The sequence below is a fragment of the Anopheles coustani genome, chromosome X, assembly GCF_943734705.1.
Source record: "Anopheles coustani chromosome X, idAnoCousDA_361_x.2, whole genome shotgun sequence".
NCBI lineage: Eukaryota > Metazoa > Arthropoda > Insecta > Diptera > Culicidae > Anopheles > Anopheles coustani.
Genome location: NC_071290.1, coordinates 18,006,990 through 18,022,786, shown reverse-complemented (window position 1 = coordinate 18,022,786; position 15,797 = coordinate 18,006,990). Strand labels below are relative to the sequence as shown.

Sequence of the window (15,797 nt, the reverse complement as noted above, 5' to 3'; positions counted from 1 at the left end):
AAAAACGTTTATAACCAAATTTAAATAATTTTTATTTGCCGTTGTCGGTCGATACCCCTCAAACGTTCCGTATTTCTCGTGCTTCCGACCAATTTTCATTTTATAGAGATTTCGGATCGATTTGAAATTTTCAGTGAAGATACTTGAAGGTGTTTTCCAAAATATTGTATAACTTTTATTATTTCAAAAATTCATTAAGTATATTAATTTGAGGTTCCAAAAAATTTCAACGATATAAAAAATGAGTATTTTTTTTTTTTGTACAGTTATGCATTGTGTTCCCTATTCTTATAAATACACGTATTTTGTTTTTTGGTTCCTGCATTAGCGCCCGTATCATGGAAGAAGACACCGTTTTCGCAATTTCCGTCCACTTCCTCTTGCCAAGAACATCTCTAACTGTTACACCACTTCGCCTAAGACAAAGTTTTGTGATTGCCCAGTATATTTCATTGGGGCGAAACTGTGGGAAATTTGGTTTTGGTACAAAATGAATCTTATTGGCCCTGTAGCACTCTAAGACAACCTTAGAATAATGGCAGGTCAAAAACTTGGTAGAAAAAAGTACGTGAATGTATGAGAAAGAAATAGAAAAATAGAAATATTCGTTGCTTAATCATCCATGGTTTTAAAGGATAAGCAGAGTCCCCTAAACAACAATAAAAAAAGAATCATTAATATTGGGTACAAGAATGTCATATGTAAATAGACAAACCCAACAGCTTCATCGTTCGGTCACCACTGTTTCATTTTTCTTCTAAGTATAAAGATATTGGGCTTGTATTGTACTATCTACCAATAGGATCATTTGTCTGTGGTCACATATCTAGAAGATCATTATCAATAAGCATTTTATAAAGAAGTGTTAAATTTAATATTTACCTTTAAAGCGTTTAAACTGTAAAACCCTTTTCTATTCAAATATTGAATTGAGATGTCATAAAGTGCGACAATTCTGATGTTAGTTCCATCAGTGCACATCACTACACAAGGACAGGTAATTTTTTATAAACAATCTCCTGGCGTCTGCTTTTTCGTCGGCAATCATATCCATGGTTATGAAATACGCTAGTTCACGTTCCAACGCGGCTAGAGTTTGATCTAGCGTTTCAGAAAAAGAAGATTGGGCAATTGCCATAGTAAAATCGTTACCAACACCTTGTTGGTACGACCCTTGTGCAAAAAATCGCAGTTTTGTTCTCAATTTTTCTTCCGCCGATAACCCACGCTTATGCTTATCCTGGAGCTAGTTCCACTTTGTCAAGGATTTCTTCAAACAGCCTCTTCGGAACTCGGTAATTGTTAATGAAGCTGAAAAAGGAACATGTTAAAACAGTGGCAACGATTGTTGAGCTAATACGCTTACGTTTTATCCGATAATTCAAGCGGATCAAAATGCTTCTTCAATCGCCTACGGTACGCTGCTAGATTTATTCCCTCTTCATTCTCCGCATCTTTTAAAAAGAATAATGAATTTATCATTCTAATGTTTTGGATGCTTCACAAACTAAAATGCTTCTCGATACGATAGAAGTCGCACTAATTGTAACGTTGTTACAAGTAAACAAACTCTAGGTTTCCATGGTAATTTGACAGACGGCGAAACTACTCGATAGGTATTTTTATGGGTTGTTATAATTTTACCGACTGCTCAGTTGAATACATTCGCGATACCAATTCGAGTAGATAAATTTATCGGTCGATATAATCAACCGGGTTGGTAAATTTTACCGACTGCTTTCGCGATAGGTACCAATGTCGATATTTTGGCCCGCCGTAGGAAGTATATATTTCCACATCATCTCCTACTTGCTGAAGAGCAGTTTGTTTACGTTTCAGCACCCGAAAAAACTTTGGTAAAAATATCAATTAAAACGGAGTTTGATAACTGAATTACATTTGTGAAGCCGAAAAATAAGTAGTACAACGAAAAATCCGATGTTTCCAGGCGGCGTCGCGTTCCGTGACGGGACGTCGCGCTGTAGTGTGGACCGCGAGATACAAAAAAAACCAAGCACGCTTTCCAGACTGCACCGTCGCGTAACGCGACGTCGCCTGACAGGCGCTGAACTCCATGCAAAAAAAATCTAGCGCGATTCGCGCGACATCGCGCAAGGTTTTTTTTATATGGAGTTCAGCTCCTGTCAGGCGAAGTCGCGCGGTAGTGTGGACCCCGGGTAAGATTACACGCTTGTTTAATCTCTCTCTGCATCCTGTTGTACCATTGTACGAGCCCCGCTACACGACCCGCAAACTCAAAAACTTTGCGGCGCAAAGAGGGGAACAACCGAAAAGTTTGCGTCAGAAACTTTTCAACTCCGTGAGCTGAAAACTGCACCCGCGAAGTTTTTGGCAGCTATCCGCAAACTCAAATGCGCCAGAAGAAGAAGATGAAGAAGAAATAAATGTAAACATAACAAATCTCAAAAACAAAATAATCGAACATATGGTGATAAATTTACGTGTTTATTTTGCAGCTACAGTAATATTTTGTCATTTTATAGCTAGAATATCAATTATAAATTCGCTATAGATCAGGGGTCGGCAAAGTCCAGCCCACCAACTGATTTTATCCAAAAGCTTCAAAAAGTTTAATGATAAAGATTAAAATATTTTATCCTACCACTTTTTATGTAACTTGAGAACATCAAAATCTTCCTTCTTCATGCGAAGAAAGTTAATTATAGTTTCATTTGCTTGCTCTGCTACAGTATTGTCCAGCAAACGGTTGCCATCTTCTTGCCTACGCACAATACGCCTGTTGCGTTGCTTGTTGCGTTGTTGCAAGTTTTGGGTACTCAACTCGATGACCCGCGATAGGGTAGTTAGCCACACTTCATTCATCAACAGATTATCCATCTTTTACTTTTTGTGTGCATTGAAATAAGATCTTGTTTGCTTTGAAGGAAGATTTTTGAGTTAACTGAAAAATCAAAAACAAAAACCACTTTGCGCCGCAAAGTTTTTGAGTTTGCGGCTCGTGTAGCGTGGCTCACAGAATTCCCAACTGACTGCGACATGCAACATTGCCCTGTTTCCACAGATTCCTACCCCCGCGAGTCCAGAACTGTCAGCTTTCTCTTGCACTCCTTGTCTTCCTACTCGTTCTAATGATGAACCGGCGTGCTAGGGGAGAAGTCACATCTCCCCTTTCACATCTTCCCTTTCAGGCTGACACATTACAATAGCGGAACCGATCGTGTAGCATTCCCACACTGCACAGCGAGAAGCAAATGTGTTCGTGCACTTTATGTCGGTCAATCATGTACAGAATAAAAAGTACGTTTGTATGAATGCTATCACGAAACCAACTGCCAATAGCGACGCGGTGAAGTTTTCAGTCTTCGAAACATCCAGCGCCAGAACAGTCGTGTTGAAAAGTGTAAAGTGTTTTTCCAAAGTTCATGGTGCCCAATGGGAAACTTATAGAAGAAAAAGTGCATCCATCAACAAGTCCGCGACGGCGTCAGCTCATGAACGATCTGGTCCGTAAAACGGAAGAGAAGTTTGATTGTTTAGAAGCATCATGGAATCGGTAAGTAAACAGTGTGATAGAGCAACATCATGACCGTTTATAACAGCGATTCTTTAATTCATTTCCTTTGTTTGTTTCGTTCAACAGAAATAACACCGGAGGAAGAAGCCGCCCTTAGTGTTCCGGGAGAGCAGAGTGTAGAAGTAGAGTCCAAATTTAATGAAGAATAGAAATTTCCGCGTCGACGGATTGCGCAGAACACAACACTCTTTTCTCATTTGATATCCGAAACGCATTATATAAATGTGTGCATGCCAATCTGGTGAAATAACACGCACACCATCATAACCCCCTGTTTGGCACTAACACCACCACAAAATAACCGGTTTAATGTTGCTCCCCCACCCCTTTTTTGGTGCAACACTTTGTCTTGTTATCCGCCCCGAAAATTAACTAACAACATGGTAACAATATGATAACAAGACAAAATCTGCCAGTTGGGTTGGTACCGCAAAACGCGGCTACACGAACCGCAAAGATTTTGACGTAAACTTATACGGTTTTTGAGTTTGCGGTTGGAGTTTGCGGGTCGTGTAGCAGGCTGGTACTCCTTTGAAAAACAACGAGTTTCGGGCGTTTCCAGACAGATAGCCAGAAAGTCTTGGCTCACCGGCATTACGAGTCCCGCTAGGCAGCTCGAAATATCGTCCTCAAAACGTCCTCCGCGCGAACAAACGTCCTCCATTTTTGTATGGGGATGAAACAAAAGGAGGACGTTTTTCGAGCAATCGTCCTCCTTGTCCTCCTCACCATACAAAACTGCTCGATGTTTGTGTCATGGAGGACGTTTTTGAGGACGATTTGCTCGAAATTGCCTAGCGGGGTGTGAGTCCTAACTACTATCTTTTCCTGCAAATATGTTGGTACCAGGCCTTTCAAAATTTTGTACACAAAGACCACAGTTCCAAAGGAACACTATCCACTGCTTAAACTGTTCCGACTGTTTCTTGGATTGGGATTCGGATTTGGGGATTTGGTTTACTTACCTGTCGGTGCAATCTAGCTTTAAATCTTCTTCTTCTCTTCTCTATATCTATAAAAATGAATGTTTGTATGTTCGTGATGCTAAAACTCAAAATCGGCTGGACCAATCTTGATGACGTCTTCCTTTGATTTGTTCCTTTTTACCCAAGGAAGGTTTAGGAAAAAAAAAATTGATGAAAATTTGAAATTGAAAATTCCCAAGGAAAAGCCGGAAAATGGGAAAATTCGGTACAAACTGCTTTTTTCCATATAAAAAAAAATTACCTTTTCTAACGAAAACGGTTGGACTTATCCCAACAAAGTCTTTCGATGATTTGTTTCTTTTGGCTCAGTAAAATCAATCCAAGTTAGAAAAATTCTTTGGAAAAGCCAGAAACCCAGAAAACTCGATAAATGCTTTTTTCCATAAAAAAATTGAAACTTATAAAAATGAGTGTTTGTTTTTAACGCTATAACTTAAAATCGGCTGAGCCAATCTTGACGATGTAATCAGATTATTTGTTCGTTTTCATTCATGCAAGTTTTAAAGAAAAGACAACTTTGATATTGTCTAAGGAAAAGCCGGAAAATGGAAAGATTTGTGTAAAGTGCATTTTCCATACAATCAAATCAAATAAACGATGTATAATTTAAACTAATAAACCGCTTGGCCAATCTTAAAGAAGTTCTGAGATTTTTTCCTTCTTACCCATACCGATTAAAATTGTGACAAATCATGAATCCGAATTCACGGATCATCGAATAATTTCATCTTGGTTAATCAACAAGCTATCGCCTAGATCAGGTATATTTGGTTCTGATAGGCGTTGAATGTATTTTGTTAAGTGGCAGAAGAGCTTTGTTGCTAAACACATATGCATTTTGAGTATTTAAGTTCAGGGAAATCTATCAAACAAGTTTGCAAGTACGTCGCCTGATGGGATATACCGTTTTTTGGCATTGAAGGAGAGGACTAAAGTGTCTATACATAATAGAAAGATTATATCGATGAAGCCATAAAAAGTCCCGTTGTTTGTGAGGTACGTATGAAAATGACATCTTCGAAGATATTTCACATCGCTTTTGAAAAGGAAATTTTGAACAATAAAATGGAAAAACTGGAATTTTAAAACATTCTTTGGATTTATCGGATATGCCGCGACTTAAAGATGGATCTGTTGTTATGTGTCGACATCTTCATGCACCGAATATATAGGGCTTCCCTTGAGTTTCAATACTTTGTTATTCCAATATTAACGTATTGGTAATGTGGGACGAGGCGAAGTTCGTTGGGTCAGCTTGTACATTATATCAGCCATATCTGAGGCGCTAGGCGAAAGTGCGAAAAAACATCAAAAGGACTTGCTTCACTGTTTCAGTGACCCACGATGGATTCAATTTGAATGATAACGCTGTCATAATTGTTTTTGAAACATAACAAATGCTACTCTTCTTGGAATAAACTCGGGTAAATCAGTTAGTCTGCATATTCCCCAAAAGGACTAGATTGTTCATGTTTTTTGAATACAATTAGAAGAATAATGTCGACTATACTGATATTCTTATGTAAATCATTCATTGAATTAAACATATCATATGAAAACTCGGCATTAGATGAGCATGTATGATATGAGGGATTGGGATTCGGATTCGAAGACCCGGATCTCTACATGGATTTAAATCTTTCGATTCAAATCCATGTAGGGATTTAGTTTTCCCACCACTAGTCTTATGTGACATCTGTCAAACTGTTGCTCAATTCTTTTCATGGTGTGACTACCCAGCGAACGGTTTTGCTCGAATCAGTTCATTTTACAGGCGAGGGGTAGGGAGAATCCCATCTCCACGACCCTCTACTGTGGACAAGATCGAGATAGCTGCTATTGATGCTATGCCCTGACTCTTTCTTCCTCATTGGGTCATGCATTTGCTGTTAATGCGGAATAAAAACCGGTTGATTTGTAATTTGTAATTTTTAACCCACCTGTAAACCTGGCTTGATCCCAGTCTGCCTTCTTCGCTATTTTTTGACGATAGCTTTCGGGTGTACCGTTGCGATCGTGACTCAGTCAACAGTACTTGCTCTCGCGGCGGTGGAATTTTAATTGCGTGCTCCCGCTTGCTGACGTCACGGGAATTCCCTTCGAGGCAGCCGTCGTTAGAGCTCACATGTGCTATCATTCACCTGGGAAACACTCGCCTGCTCATTGTTGCGGGATACCTCCCGCCTAGGCTCTCCGCTAACGCTACCACGCTCCTTGCATACGAGGACTGCATCAGCGCGCTATGTGCGACTCTTCACCCTGGAGACGGGATCATTCTCCTTGGGGATTTTAACCAGCCAGCGATTTCTTGGATTATTGCTCAGCCGGATCCGGATGTGCCGTTTGTATTTTATGAGCCGCGTACGCGTTCCGCACTTTCTGCTCAGTTTGCCGATGGAATGCACCGTAGCGGACTATTCCAACTAAATTGCTGCTTCAACACTTCTGGGCGAGTGCTTGATTTGATTTTTGCTAATAGTGTCGTCGCCTCAGCCTGCTCGCCGGTAACCACCTGCAGTACCCCTCTCCTTCCAGTGGATGACTATCATCCTCCGCTTGAGGTGGTGTTCTCGGTTCCTCGTGCGGACTTGGCTGTTCCTGCGCCATCACCTTGCCTCAATTACGCGCGGACTGACGTGGGCAAGCTCTCTGCGCTCATCTCTTCGTTTGCGGCCAACTTCGAGTGCTCGAACTATCCTTCGCTTGACCTCGCTGTCGATGGATTTGCCTCATTTATGGTGTCCGCGCTTAATGTTTGCACGCCGTTAAAGCGCCCGAAACGTGGTCCTCCCTGGAGTGACCGGACTCTGCAAAGGTTGAAGACGGCCAGGGCTGCCGCCTATCGCATATATCGATCCCGAGGTTGCCAAACGTCGCGAGGTAATTTCAACGTTGCTCACACTCTACATCGGCGATACAATAAATTCCGCTATCAAGGTTACGTACGGCGCCTAGGCACGCGTTCACGCCAAAACCCTCGTGCTCTCTGGAATTTCGTGAATGCCAGACGGAAATCCACCGGTTTTCCTGGATGTGTCAGCTACAACGGACGGAGTGGCAACACCCCGTCTGCTGTTTGTGACATTTTCGCAGAGCGCTTCGCTGACACGTTCCTTCCGGACATTGACGACCATAGTCGGATAGTTGATGCGCTCGTTAACGTACCACAGGACGCCATGGCCCCGAACCTGCCATCGGTAGACGTAGAGTCCGTGACTAAAGGGATCAAGCGATTGAAGCCATCCACTTCGCCTGGACCTGATGGGATTCCGTCGCTTATCCTGAAACGCTGCGCTGCTGCCGTGGCCCCAATCTTGGTCGCAATTTTCCGCGAGTCGTTTCGGTCGGGAATTTACCCTGCGACCTGGAAAGCTTCGTGGCTGGTCCCAGTGCACAAAAAAGGGGACAAAAGCAACGCCGCGAATTATCGTGGCATCACATCGCTAAGCGCCTGCGCCAAAGTGTTCGAGCTTCTCGTCTATGAGCCGCTTCTTGTCGCCGCTTCGAACTACGTCAGCTCGGCTCAGCATGGGTTCACCCCAAAACGCTCAACAATTACCAACCTTGTCGAGTTTGTCAGCAGCTGCCATAAAGCGATTGATGCCGGCTCCCAGGTCGATGCTATCTACACGGACATCAAAGCTGCTTTTGATAGCGTTCCGCACTCCCTGCTGCTCGCCAAGCTTCGTGTCCTGGGACTGCCCAACTGCCAGTTGGCCTGGATGCGGTCCTACCTCAGCGACCGTTCATATTGCGTCAGATGTGCATCGCACACGTCGCGCAGCATCAGTGCCACCTCGGGGGTGCCGCAAGGAAGCAACCTGGGGCCGCTTCTTTTTGTATTGTATATCAATGACGTCACGCTTGTTCTACCCCCTGGCAGCCACCTCCTCTATGCTGACGACGCGAAGCTGTTCCTCCCGATCCGAAGCCAAGCCGACCAGGTCCAACTCCAGGCCGTCTTGCTGACCTTCCAGTCGTGGTGTACCCTGAATGGTCTCGAGCTTTGCGCCAACAAATGCTCCGTTATTTCGTTTGCTAGAAGCCGTAGACCATTAGTTCATGGGTACTCGCTGAACGGCGCTGTCCTGGAGCGGAAAAGCTGTGTTCGGGACTTAGGAGTGCTCCTTGACGAAAAGTTGAGCTTCCACGACCACCTGGAACACGTCGTCGCGAAGGGCAACCAGCTGATTGGTCTGCTGAGGCAACTTACGCGCGAGCTCGACGATCCCGCCTCCATAAAGATGCTGTACTGCTCGTTAGTACGGTCTGTCGTGGAGTACGCTTCTGTGGTATGGTGGCCGTCGGGCTCACGTCCACAGGCGCGCCTCGAGTCGATCCAGCGAAAGGCTACGCGGCTGGCCTTACGCTCCTCGAGTGTCCCGGTCGACTACAATGGACGATGCGCGTTACTTGGCCTCGACTCGCTCAGCCAACGTCACTGTACCGCGCAGAGATTGTTTGTTGCGGGCCTACTTGACCATCACATTGACGCGCCGGAACTTCTCTCGGGGCTCTGTTTATACGTCCCTGCGAGAACACTCCGTGCTAGAACGCTACTTGACGTTGAGGTTCGTCGTACCTGTTTTGGATCCTCAGACCCGTTTCTTGTTATGTGCCGCGAATTTAATGCAGTCTGTGATCGTTTTGAACCTGACATGTCTAGATCCGCGTTTTTGTTTTCTATTCGTGGGGTGCAACCGGTCACCCGTTAGATGTAAATAGTATTAAGCTATGTATTGTACTAAACTTAATCGCTTCAAGGGGGCCAAATATGGTCCGTTGAATTTCAATAAAAATTACAAAATTACAAATTATTCTATGTTATTGGCACAGCTGATTGCTGAGCAATGTAGCGGTCTCCAGATTTACAAGCGTTCGAAATTGGTAGCAATCGCTGCACGGTTCAGTTTGTTTCAATAATGTGAATGGCCATTATTAACCAAAGGCTTTGGCTCACTTCTTTGAACCGAAATCCGATGAACCTTTACTCAAGCTGACACGAGCATACGTAAATTGAATTTACCTTAATCAACCCGTACAACATGCATACAGCGGTTAACGGCATTATTGCGGTTGTTGTGCTAATGTGATAACGCAGTACTACCATATTTCAACCCATTGCAATTCATAAATTTTTAATCGTTATTTTAATGTAGTCCTTTCATTCATTCAATTCTATAGTAAAACGTACGAAGAACAAAGAAAATGAAGAAGCAAAACGACAAATAAAGAAATTACTTAGTTTCATGCATGCAATTTCATTACATTAGCTTGACGCAATTTCATTCCGCAATCAAAACAATCCCCATGCATGCATCGAACACATACACCATTCATATCATTGACTACGAACAGCTGTTTGCGAAACCATCCGTGCTTACACCTGAGCGGAGCAAGGTAGTGCGCCATGATGGGAGAGAGAATGGAACGTCATGGAAAACGATGTCCATTCCTCCTAGGTTAATATTGGATGTTAAACCTCGGGCATCGCCAACTGACAAATAGCCCAGAGTGATTATTGCACTGACTTATCCTATCGAGACAACATGACGACTAAATAGTAGAAAAAGACGCATTGGTGAGAATTGAAGACGAGCTGGGAGAAAGCTTGGGGGCTGAGCATAGTAGCGAGCGGAATACGAGAGCAACTATGTTTTTGCCCTTTTTTTCCCTGGCGCGCTTGGTGTGCGTGTCACCTCTGACTCAACGTTGTGTGCGTGTAATCCGACCCCCCGTTAAGCGGATATCGGGGGGTCCGAAAGAAAAAGGCAAAAAACTGCTCGATATTCAGTGTACCGCCGTTCGCTGGGTACATAGCGTGAGCCCTTGAAGGGCTCTTTCCACGATGCGAGTATGGTAGTGAGTATGGTAGTGAGTATGGTGAGTGACGGGTGCTTCGACACTCATCATACTCACCAGGCACCCATTTAGTGTGTATGGCCGTCCAAAAATGTTGGAGCTACACAGGTTTGGGTTATAGATATGCAGGGTAAAATTTTTTGGAAACTCAAATTAATATACTTAATGAATTTTTAAAATTATAAAAGTTACACAATATTTTGGAAAGCCCCCTGGAGTATGTTCACTGAAAATTTCATATCGATCCGACATCTCAATAAAAAGTTATTTGGTGTGAAGTACAGGAAAACGAAATCTACCATACAAACTGTATGGACTACCCGGGTAGTCCGATTGAACGTTCGAACGGGGTATCAACCAAAAACCGCGAATAAAAATTACTTATATTCCTTGGAAAAAAATTGTTCTTTAGCAATACGATAAGTTTTTCTAGAAAGTTATTTGAAAACAAAATTCCAAAAACCACCCGGGTAGACGGTTAAGTTGACGACGCGCGTTCAAAATGGCGAGCGGTCACCTAGACGATGCGCGTCCCACGCGGGTAAATGACAATTCGTTAAACGTCAATTAGTTCCCATTTTGAGTGATGTTCGATAACATTCAGGACGCGGACGCGTCGGACGCGCGCCGTCTATTAGCGGCCTAACACAGTGATAGTTAGACCGTGGCTCAGGCCGCATCGAAAAATTTGGCCAACAATCCATTCCAGCAGGAGCACATTTCGGACAACGGACTGAAAGATTTGCATCATGTAAATGTAACAATGGTGTTTTTGTATTACTGGATTGAAAATAAATAAAAGATCTGGCTGTTGGAAAGTATTGGAATTTATTGTTTTGTAGTCGTGCGAGCGTTTGGAATATGTATTTAAAAAATACATACTCAGAATAAAAAACTTGTAACAAAATGTTCTACATACTGAATTGCATGCACTTGTTCCATTTATAAATGACAACTGACTAAACAGAATTGTCCAATCGAATGGTCTAGTGGTTAGGGGAGCTGAACACGAAATATGCAGTCGATGGTTTGATACACATGCAGGTATGTAATAAAAATTAACTAATACATATATGAAAATCTACATGCTTTCAGAAAAGGAAACTCTACAACAACACGTAGCAGTCAGAGCAATAACGAAGGACAGAGACGTGGGTGTTCGAAAAAAGGAGGGACAATTTTTTATTTCGAATTTTCGAAATCCCCACTTTTTGACATATGTGGTCTTTTAACCGTGTTATTTAGTTTCAGTCGACAGGAGGGCTTCAAAGCGACCGGACGTGTATAAAGTGCTATCGATTCGTGTACAAAGGTTTTTTCTAGACGAGAAGACAAAAGGACTTTTTGGACGTGTGGACGAGGGTTGAGAGGACAAAGAGGAAAATACGAGAGAAAAGAGGTAGAGCGAACGATCTCAGTGGGTGGCCAAGGAAGGTGATGGGGGTGGAGGACCCCGGAGGGAGGACACTCCTAAAAAACGGCTATGCCTTATTGGCAGAGCCAAGAAAGGAAAAGAAAAAAAGGAAACAGGCATTACACATCAGCGATGATGAGGCTGTGTACGAGAACGAACAGTTTATGCTGATGGAATCTACGACACCTGGCAAAGACCTAGCTAACGAGAATCCTTTTATCCTAGCGAAAATATTCGACAAAGTACTGGACGACAAACCTATTGAAGCACGACGCTTGAGAGACGGCAAAATGCTGATGAGGGTAAAGTCTAAAAGGCAAGCGCTCAAACTTATGAAGATAAGCTTGATCCCGCATGGCAACGAAAACATCACGGTGAGCGTAAGGGAGCACCCTACGCTAAACGTAGTCAAAGGGTTTCAGATGCGAAGATCTTCTCTTCTTGAGTGAAGCGGAAGTATTAGAAGGGTTAACAAAGCAGATGGTAACGGAAGTCACTATAATGAAAAGAAAGAACCGAGAAGGGGAAATCGTCAATACAAAAACGGCATCCTAACATTCAAGCTTGCTCGAGTGCCAAGAAAGGTTGATTTTGGGCTGTACCCAGTAAAAGTGGAACTGTACATACCAAGGCCAATGACTAACTGCATGAAATTGGGCCACACTAAGAAATGGTGCAGAGGCGAGAGAACTTGTGCCAAATGCAGCCGTAAGACACATACTGACAGGGTGTGCGGGCTAAATTTGACACCTGGCCTTTGGGTTTATATCTCAGGGTTGAGTTGACGTATCGAAATGATTGATATGTCATTCGATTGCTAAAAGTTGTGCGAACAAGTGTAAAAAATGTCTAGCTCCGTAAATATGTGGAACCCGTCCGAATTGTACAAGCGCGTTACGTGTGTTATGATGGTTCGTGCCGGCCATACGAATGCCGAAATTCGGAAGGCGGCGATGTGTTCGCTGAACACCGTAAAAACAATCCGCGTACAGCTCGAGGAGTGTGGTGAAGACGTGGATAGTGTTATTGTTCGCAAACAGCATAGCAGGCGGTCGGATTGTGTGCGGACCGACGCGTTCCTGGCCGGATTGCAGCAGCGGGCGACGGCCGATCCCGGCGTCGGCATCCGGGCCCTGGCCCCGAGCACCGTCAAGATGGCGTTAAATGGGGACAGCTCATAACAGCAAAAACGCGCGAAAAGCGGCTTGCCAACGCTAAGCACTTGCTGAGCTGGCTGAAGCACCCGGCGCAGCCAGGCACGTTGTGGTTCTTCTCTGACGAGAAGAAAAAACAAGAATAATCAAATCTTCTCTCACACAAAAAACAAGAATAATCAAACAGTAAATATCGAACCACAAACGCAGATTACAGAGAACGCAAACCACGGCACACACAAAAATTACAACACGCTCAAAACAGATACAAATAGCCACACAGCCAATAGAGAACCACAAACACAGAAAACAATGAACATAAACAATAACACAGAAAAAACGAAGGAAAAAACACAATACGAAAGTGAGAACGATACAGAAACAATTATACAAGTAGAAGAAACAGTAACCATAGAATTTCTAGCTTCCTTTCTAGAAGGGAGTATAATTGAGGAGACGCGTATGACGGATGTGGAGGATATTGATATCCACATCGCGGATGAGGAGCGGGGGGCAGAATTACAATGCTTATAATTCTGCAAGCTAACATACAGGGATGGTGGCAGAACAAGGAGGAAATACATAGCCTAGCGGCCCAAAAGCAGGCCGACATAATAACCCTGCAAGAAACATGGTTAAAGCCAAATGACAGAGGGTCACTACCAGGATACTCGTTAATAACAGAGAACCGAGATGACGGGTATGCCATTAAAAAATGCTACAAGACGGAAAGGCTTCTAGGGGCAGCAACGTCCAACAAGTATGTCCAAATTGCAAATGTCTATGTCAGGGAGTTAAACGTGGTGGTTTGGTCCGTGTATGTGAGTCCCAAAACCCCGATAGTAATATTCAAGAAAACTATACGACAAATAGTATCCAGCGTGGATAGGACAACTTACAAGACAGCAGTTTTAACCGGGGATTTTAATGCCCACCATACGACATGGGGCAACACATACATGGGGCAACACACAAGAGATCAACGCAACGAACCTCATGCTAGTGCACAACAGGGAGGAAACGTTTATAAGCCTAGACCGTGCGAAAAGAAATTCAGCTATTGACCTAACTGTGATACCGACATCGGCATACTAAAGAATGGGGTTCTTACCAATATGAAAAGTCGAGCACCTCATTGAGCTCTTTCGAGCACACCATCGTCAGCCAACCCAGAAGTGCAGGGTTGCATTTGGTATGGTACACTGGAGCTAGACCGTACCTAGTTTTTGGTATGGTACGCCTAATGTAGTGTAGTGTAATGTATGGTACGCGATCAAAAACCGATTTTTCTGTCAGAATCGAGCGATGCTCCGCTAGGCGATTTCGAGTACTTTCCTTCATCCGCAACCACCCCTGACCTATACTTTGGATGTTGTGTACAAGACTCGGTGCATGCTTTCTCCCTTACACGCCCAGGCTATTTTTTGCTATCTTCCTCTTCTGAGTTATGAACGTACTGCTTCGATCCAACATGGTGTGTGAAACATGGTAGCCCGTGTCTGTACACTTGTGTGTTTCCTTGTGTAGGTACTAGAATTGCTCAACGATTCGGTGAAAATTTGACAAGTTCAAAGCGCCATTTGTAGTCAAGAGCTAGCCGGGCTAACACGGTTGCGCACCTAAAGTAATTGCTGCAAAAGCAGCATTTCAGGAAGTCGACGGAGTGACCGGGGAATCTTCATCTGATGCAGCAAAGACGGAGTCGGAAGTTTCGGTGCAACCGGTGTCGCCAATCCTGGTCTTGCTAAAGAGGGTAAGCACAAGCATGTCGTTGTTCAGTCCGTACCAGTTTTTGTACAGTATAATGAAATCTAAATACATTTTTAGATTATTCGCCGGACAGACGAAAGCTTACTTACACTGTGCCCGGGATATTCCTACACCCGATGTGTTCCTAGAATTCCTACATCGTATCGTTGCCGACAAACGTAATTAACGGTAGAAAGAAATAAGGTCAAGCAAAACGCAACCGGGCAATCCTTTTTACACCTTTTCCTGTAAATTAACATGTACTTTTTTATCCTTCGATCCCTCTTCTAGCGAATCCATCACCTCGAAGCTTTTCAAAGTGCAAAATGTGTTTGCTACTGGCTTGGTCGAAGACCGGCTAACAGTGGTTGGTGTTGGTGATTGTAATGAGTTGTGCCATCATTCTGGTAAGTCTATCTTTGCAAAGTGTGTATTTAATATATCCGATTGAATTTGTAAGTGTCCAGTGAATATTCAATAAATTTTCCATAATTTTTCGAATTGGAGTCTGACTTGTTTATTTTGTTTATTTATCCCCATTTGCTTTTTTATTCGACTGCTCGAACGTCCTCCATCGTTCTGCCCCGTGCAAGCTCCCATATAAAAACGTCCTCCCTTTACCCAGGCCCGAGGCCTGATGACACAAGTGGAGGACAACTTGCATGCGACCTCGGCTAGCGGGACCCAGCTACTTGCTAGGTCCTGATTCGCACGGGGTAGGTACGCGGCAACTTGCCACTTGCACTTCCCACTTGCCGACGTGCGAATCAGCTGATCAGGGTACCCTGCGAACGGTTTTGCTCGAATCAGTTGATTTTACAGGCGAGGGGTAGGGAGAATATCACCTCCGCGACCCTCTACTGTGGACAAGAACAAGATAGCTGCTATTGATGCTATGCCCTGACTCTTTCTTCCTCATTGGGTCATGCATTTGTGGTTAACGCGGAATAAAAACCGGTTGATGGTGTGCGTGAAGCGGAAGGCATATGCATTGTATGCGTGTTGCGGATTCTCTTTCAATGCTTTCTGCTATGTGCAAAAAGAGCATGCCTCAAATGTGCTATCTTTTTCACTCT

At 43.6% G+C, this 15,797-nt stretch overlaps 1 pseudogene; it reads right to left on the bottom strand.

Moving 5' to 3' along the window:
• Window positions 1-852: 852 nt before the first annotated feature.
• On the bottom strand, window positions 853-1,482 carry LOC131269386 (putative nuclease HARBI1; annotated as a pseudogene).
• Window positions 1,483-15,797: the final 14,315 nt, after the last annotated feature.